The sequence below is a fragment of the Electrophorus electricus genome, chromosome 25, assembly GCF_013358815.1.
Source record: "Electrophorus electricus isolate fEleEle1 chromosome 25, fEleEle1.pri, whole genome shotgun sequence".
NCBI classification, from domain to species: Eukaryota; Metazoa; Chordata; class Actinopteri; order Gymnotiformes; family Gymnotidae; genus Electrophorus; species Electrophorus electricus.
Window position 1 is genome coordinate 11,039,517 of NC_049559.1, and position 6,385 is coordinate 11,045,901.

A 6,385-nucleotide genomic window follows, 5' to 3' on the forward strand; every position below is an offset into this window, starting at 1 on the left:
TCTTTTACTGTCTGCAGCTGCAAAGCCTTCACAGGGCCTTCGTCCCGCCCACAACAACGGGTCCTGCAGATCCTGTGGTGACGCCACGGTTACTTCTACCCCGCAGCTTGTGGAAACTCCATGTGACTGTGTGTGTGTATGTGTGTGTGTGTGTGTGTGTGTGTGTGTGCGCGCGTGTGATAGAGCCCGAACGCAGCTTTAAACGAGAAAGCACGCACGAGTGTGCGTGGTCCTCACTCGCACAGCTGATGACACACACCCTCTGAGAGACCCAAAACTCCTAATCCCTGGACCCTTTTGCAAGAGGCTGCAGCTTGATTTCTCCATGTGTCATGATCTTCCTCACCGCCCTCCTGCATGGAAGAGGAAACGTCTGAACGACCCCGGGGTCTGCCGGGTTTGGCTAGGGCTGGGTACATCCGTCCGCAGAGCTCCAACGCTGGAGATAGGGACGAGGACAGACCCCACCTCTGCTGGCTGTGGGAGAGACAGGGGAAAGGGACCAAGGGGAACTACTGTCATCCAAAGCTTAACAGAGGACGAGCAATTTGAGATGTTTGATTTATTCCAGAAGCTTCTTCCTGACAGAAGTAGTTGTGAGAAAGTGAGCCTCAATTGTGCCGGGTAAGGGGACACCATTTAGATTTTCATACATCTAAATTGTTTAAAATCTAAAATGAAGGATGTGCAAGAAACATTTTTTCCTTTAGTGAGTAAATTTATTCCTGCCAAAATAATTTTGGAGACTGTTATTGTGAGTCTATATGCAAGTAGCCCATGGTCTCATTGATGCAGATCAAGCCTTTTAAATCTGTCAGAGAGAGACCCTAGTTAATGACACTCCAGACATAGCTGGCAAATAAATTCAACATACTGTCTTTTTGTATTTTACATGATATAACAATATTGACATCATGTACACCACAATATGTGTCATAGCTCTTGTTAACTGTTCTTGTTTACTGCCATCTACAACAGCAAAACTGCGATTGTCCGTTGCCATTTACCTAAAAGAATAAGGAGAGGAGAAGTAGCCCATTTTGGGTTATTGTGCTCAGCGGTTGGAGGCTGAGGTAATTTCCTGTTTGGCATTAGTTTGCTGACTCATGTTCAGGAAGGAGAAATGCCCGTTTATAATGGGCACACGCCAATCCCACAATCCCTCTCAAGCCTACAGTAAAGCCCATGCCATTTTTGCACTAAATTTATTTTTGTTAGTCCAGTCCAATTGGGCTTTGACATCTGGTAAAGGGGAAAGACTTTTTTAAACTGTCATTTCAACCTCTCCACATGCCTCGCTGTTCCCGTCACTCATTCTTCTGTGTTCTTGCTTTCACATTTCATCACTTTGGCCTGTTATGCTTTGACCTCAGCACTCTGATTGGAGATCCAGAAGACTCAAAAGGTACCAAGCTGAAGGAGAAGTGACTCAAACGTGACTCAACTCGCTTACTCCCTCGGCGGCTGGATTCGGTTTGCTGATGAAGCACGCTTTTCCGGCTGTGTTCTAATAAGCAGCCCCACCCACTACACTGCAAAACATTACATTTGCTTAATCTTCTAGCAAAACCAGAGTGTCTTGGCCCATTTATTTGCTCCAACTTCATTTATCTGCACCTCTTGAAATAATTAGTGTGAATTACACATGTAAATTAAGTAACAGAAGGCAATCAAAACGATCACTTTCCTTAATGCATCTGAAGAAGCTGAAAGTGTCTCTGTGTGCTGTGTAGTCTGAGAAGTGGACGAAACACGGCAGGAAACACTGAGCGGTAGAACATTCGTCACACTCAAACCCAAGTGCCGAATTCGTCTCCCTTGAGACGTCTACGTCGACTGTTCTTTTCTTCGGGCTGTTGAGGTTACACGCTGTAGTAGCGCTGTGCATACAGTGGAGATGGTTACTGAGGGCACGATGGATCAACTCCAGTGGCTAAAACTATTCCCATACCATCGATTCACAGGGACAGTTGTGAAATTGAACTGTCAGGTGTTCCATCGGCCACTGATATGATATTGATTTGGCTCCAGTTATAAAAAAAAAAAAAGAAAGAAAATAAAATTTGCCAATGAGGCCTTAGAATTCTGCTGGGCACTGCTGGTAACTGTTAAAGAGCGTCACTGTCAAAGCAGGACTGTGAGTGATTTTTATGAAATAAATGTTGCTGCGATGAGAGGACCTACGATGTGTGAGCAATTGCTCATTCGAAATGTTTCATCTCATTGCTGCGCTCTCCTACATGACCTGACTGATTGTTTGGTCGTGGTTTCTCCTCCCTCCTATCTTTCTATCACTTATCAGGGCCAGCTTACACACCCAAGACTTAAAGCATGCAGACTGTGTTTTGGTAAGGACGAGGCTCGTGACAGTGGTGGATTAAATCGCTCGTTGGGCAAGAACAACAGCATTGCTCTCTGTCAGTCTCCAACCTTTAATCAAAGAGGGGTGGAGGAGAAAGCAGTTTTGTTTTCATTGAGGCATCTATCTTTCTCTTCTTCCATCTTTGTCATTTTGTATTAGTAGGTCTCGTTCCAGTTTTCCATGTGCTCCTCCCGATCCACTCCCTGCGCCTCCTCATGGCAGCAATTAAGCGATACCCGGATGTGTTAATGTCTCTTTGTGGGAGTGCGGTTTCGTTCTTCCGCGAGGCCAGCGCAGACGCGTCCTCGGTCTTGGGCTCACCATCTCCCCACAGGGCCAGCAACTCCAGCATGGCTCCATCCCTCTCATCCCGTGTAATTCCTCCGGAATGTTGGGCAGATGAGAGGTTAGGAAGCTTACTGCACCCGCTGTTCGCCTCCTGTAATGAACGGGCAGCCCTCCAGCTGTCATTCACGCAGAAGCGCTCGCTGAGGTCACGTCTCTGGGTGAGCCGTGGGTGCAGCCCTTTCCTACATTCTTCCATGTTACTTCCTTTCACTGCCAAACCTCTCAGTCGCTCTCTTAGTCTTCAAAGAATCCTTCAAATAATCATTCGACAGAAGAAATAATTGCTATATATTTAATAACTTATTTGCCTACTTATAATTAGTCAGTTATAATTTTATGTCAGAAAGGGTCTTTGCTCTGCACAGTTTGATGCATTCTACACTAACCAATCTGATTTGACTAATCAAGGATTTGTTAATTAGTTAATTACTTATCAAGCTGAGTAAGGTTACTACAGCACCTCTCAGGAGTGGCCTTAAACAGTTCTTATATCAATACGACACGTGTAGGCATTTTATTATTCGCTATCGTTACTGCTGAATGACTCACCTCTTGTCATGTCCACATCGCTACAGGCCTAACCTCTGCTTGGCGTCCGCTGGGCTCTGCTGCCTGGAGGTGCAAGCGACTAGAGGAGGCGGACCTTCTGAAACCTCAACCCCACGGTGCTGTAATGCTCCACACTGAAGTTGCTATTTGAGTCCTCCTGTCCCCAGTCAAACGCATGCAAAGCCAGACGAGCCTATGGCTCAGTGATCTCCATGATGAACCGCTTCAGGGAACATACGAGGTAATCCTTAATGGATATCCAATTGTTTGTGTTTGTGTGTGTGTGTGTGTGTGTGTGTGTGTGTATGTGTGTGTGCAGCCAACAAGCTACTGATTGCATGTCTGGATGCCTTATGGGCATGCAGCTGCGCATGTTTCTATTGTGTGTGTGTTTGTGTGTGTGTGTGTGTTTAGTAAACTCTGTAATCCAGTGAGAAACAGCAGCTTGCTGATCTGATAAGTTATCTACCTCTGCTTGCTGCTTCCCACTGCACTTGTGTGCAGTAATCATGCTGGATCTCTAACACACACACACACACACACACACACACACACACACATATAAGAAACAGATCAAAAGAAAACAAAAAATAACAACAAACAAATCAGTGTTAAAAATCAATAATGATATATATATACGTTTTCATATCGTGAAAAGAATCACATGGTGAAACCGAGTCACAGGAGTCAAGCTCTTTGTAGCGAAGGTTTCGCTTAGACATTACTGATCTGTAGCCACAATTGAACACTGTAACATAAATGTCCCTTTATGAAGTGAGCAGGGTTCAGAGGCCAAATGCATAAATCAGGGAACGGGTGAAAAATGAGGAGAGTAAGATGAGAGAAAGCGAATGTGGGCAGAGAGAGAGAGAGAGAGAGAGAGAGAGAGAGAGAGAGAGAGAGAGAGAGAGAGAGGGAGACAGAAAAAAGGACATGGTTATGGAGACATATTTAATTGTGGTGCGGTCCGGCCCATATTGGTCCAAACCAAAGCCGCTGGGTTATATGCCAAACCATCCCTTGCTTTCTGTCTTTGCCCAGTGAAGCCAGACATTTGACATGATCTCACACACACACACACACACACACACACACACCCACCCACACACACACACACACACACAAAACTGGTGACACTGCCACACCCTGTGGTTGATGCTTGTCCTCTGTTCTGAGAAACAGAAAGAAGTGAGTCTATTTCAGTCCACTCAATCACTGTCACTAATCCTGTCTATGTCTCTCCAGATTTTCTTTCTCTGCCCCCCTTTGTCCTTGTGTTTCTTTAACCCTGCTCTGCCCCACAAGTCTTCTTTCATTTTTCCACATTAATACCTGATTTAATATTTCCACAGCGAGCGGCCAAAAAGAAGACAAGAGGAAAGGAAGCGTGAATATGTTACACGTCTGCTGGGTTTAGTCTGCTGGGTTTAGTCTGCCGGGTTTAGTCTGCCGGGCAGCTGGGTGAGACAAACCCACCTCACAGTCACCTCCACCAAGCTCAGAGGCTTGTCTGTTCATTAATTCCTGGGAAGAATGGTAAATGGAATTAATACAGACTCTTATAAAGCCAGCACGTTTTCATCATTTTTTCCAACCAGTCAGAGAATCCAAGTCAACACGCACACACACACCTCCAGCCTAATGTTTTTTTTTCCACAAATATTTAAGTGGATTTTACTGTGTGTCTTTTAAAACCTCAGACTCCTGCACCTCCTAGCAGGGTGAGAAAGGCCACATGGACAAATGCCTTTTTCTTGCAGGATTACGGAATGCCAGCTGCGTGTTCTGCTCTCGCCAAGGCGACCGTTTCACATTCGCTCTCTGGAGGTGCAGCCATGCCCACCGCTAGCCTGGCTCCTTATGGAGTTTATTAGAGAAATCCCCCTCAAGTCTCCCGAGCCTGGGTCAACCTTCCGAGAAGATGTGGAACGTCAACCCCTTGCCCTGATTGCACTGGAATGAGCCTGATTGTTTTTGATATCCACGTGTGTATTGATTGCATTCCAGAAGCTGGGTTCCAGAATTCCTTTAGTAAAAACCTTTAGAAAATGCATAAGCATATGGCTGTTGGGAATTTCCCCTGCAGTGCTTTTTTGTTGTTGTTGTTGTTGTTGTTGTTGTTGTTGTTGTTGTTTTTCCCAATTGCCTTTGTTCTATTTGTTTTCGGTCATATATGTGTTTGGGCGGAACAGCTAGCAAACCTCAGCCCCCTACCATCTGTCTTCAAAAAGCAAATCTGGAGGCGCAGCTGAAACCAGGGAAGCAAATAACCAAGAGAGGACGCGGCGCGCAGCGTCTCGAAGACGGGCAGATGGACAGAGCGGAGACAGCAAGAAGGCTGGGGGGGGGGTAAAAATAGGCAGAGGGAGGACACTTGGGCGAAGCTGTTGTCGGCGGGGTTAGCCGGGGCAAATGTGCTGCGACGGGTTGCAGAGACACCGCAGCCGGAGATGGCTGTGAGAGAGAACTGCGATGAGCAGACAGAGTTTATTTGTGGAGCGAGAGGGTGAGGGAGATGTGGCCTCGTGACCAGACTGAAGCAAAATAAAGAAAGCGGACAGCCCACGAAACTGCCGCGACCTTCAGGGTCACCTCTCCAGCCAACAACAGAAACAGGATTCCATCTTCCTCATGGTTTTTGAAGAAGATTCAAAGCCATTCACTAGGCTAGCCCAAATACCTGGATAGGTTGTGTATCTGAGGACGTCCTCAAACCCTACCATCAGTTCTCAGGTAAAAAGACTTCACGTCAAAGGACTAACTATTGTCACAAATGTCCCCTCCCTGACCCCATACATGACAGCACCGTGTCCTTCTTTGGTGATGGATGTTATGTAGAGGGAGGAAAGCAATGTCATTGTATGGTTAACACAGTCAAACATCAAATCCATCTGGTGTTTATCCTTCAGCATAAGAATTTAGCTAGTGTGTTAGCAAAATATCAGATATGCTTGCGTGCTTTTCTCTACACTGCGTCCATTACCAACAAACAGGGGCCACAGGGTCACAGGTGAAGAAAGGTATGAGTGAGGGACTGGACAGCCTCTGGACTTTGTCTGAGTCAACATCAACCGAGGCTTTTCTTCCGATAACACATGGCTACGTCTACAATTGGAACCCGGTGAT

The 6,385-nt window shown here is 46.1% G+C and overlaps 1 long non-coding RNA gene across 2 annotated transcripts; it reads left to right on the forward strand.

Annotated features, from left to right (window-relative positions):
- Positions 1–469: 469 nt before the first annotated feature.
- On the forward strand, positions 470–5,590 carry LOC113582429. Of its 2 annotated transcripts, XR_004775636.1 has the most exons (4): positions 470–2,868; positions 3,286–3,500; positions 4,612–5,244; positions 5,452–5,590. It is a non-coding gene; the product is annotated as an uncharacterized LOC113582429 (long non-coding RNA). The 2 variants fall into 2 exon arrangements; XR_003411161.2 differs by having other exon boundaries at positions 4,612–5,590.
- Positions 5,591–6,385: the final 795 nt, after the last annotated feature.